Genomic DNA, 847 nt, shown 5'->3' on the forward strand with positions numbered 1-847 from the left:
ACCACAGCAAGATTTCTTAACCTAATTACCGTTTCAGAGATAGCTTAAGAGCCGATTACGAAATTCGACTTTCTGCTACGGGGCATTACAACATCCATGATGTAGTGAGTAATTTTATCACTACATTATCGCGGAGCTGACTGAGAGTTTTCAAATGTAAAATTTATATTACAGTATTAGCCATCCGCAACCAACGTATTGATAAATATTTGAGAAAATACTGGATAACAAGCGGTATTGCGTTAGACTATAAGAAGACGAAATGGGAAACGGGTTACATTATATAAATATATAAAGAAAACACTGTAAGCAACTATAACTAGCCCAGATTGTATGTACAGGTACTTATCAGGTAGATAATTTATATTACCATAGGTCAGTGAACCTCCTTCAAAAGCACTCTTAGATGAACTCGTGCTCGTAAATATCTTTCAGTTGTGTTCGTCTGCCTGAGCTGTTGCACCATTATGATTAACTTTGTTTATGGCTCAACGCTATTTTGTTGCATGTCATTTTCAAGTGATTATAAATGTCAGCCTGCATATATTATATATTATATACCAAGAAAAAAAGAAAAAAATATGTATATGCTCAATTATTAACATATCTAATAACTTCTATGTATTTCTCTATTTAATTATTATTATGGTTATCACCACTGTCAATATTCGAAAAGCATGCAGGAAGAAATCATTCAAGTAAGTTATCCTAACACTTATTTTAATCATCTTAGAGCAAATTCTTGTATTTTTATTAGAAGCCTCATATCTCCATCACACCCGCTTATAGTGTTTCTGTACATAACAGGAATTCTAGTTGTATTCATTTAACATCACATAAACGCACG

At 32.7% G+C, this 847-nt stretch overlaps 1 protein-coding gene across 1 annotated transcript in view; it reads right to left on the reverse strand.

Annotated features, from left to right (window-relative positions):
- Positions 1-847, reverse strand: part of LOC119593853 (cytochrome P450 3A30-like) — a gene marked incomplete in the record, with an annotated part of 11223 nt that overhangs the window by 2622 nt on the left and 7754 nt on the right.

This window comes from Penaeus monodon, chromosome 32, assembly GCF_015228065.2.
Source record: "Penaeus monodon isolate SGIC_2016 chromosome 32, NSTDA_Pmon_1, whole genome shotgun sequence".
Lineage (NCBI taxonomy): Eukaryota > Metazoa > Arthropoda > Malacostraca > Decapoda > Penaeidae > Penaeus > Penaeus monodon.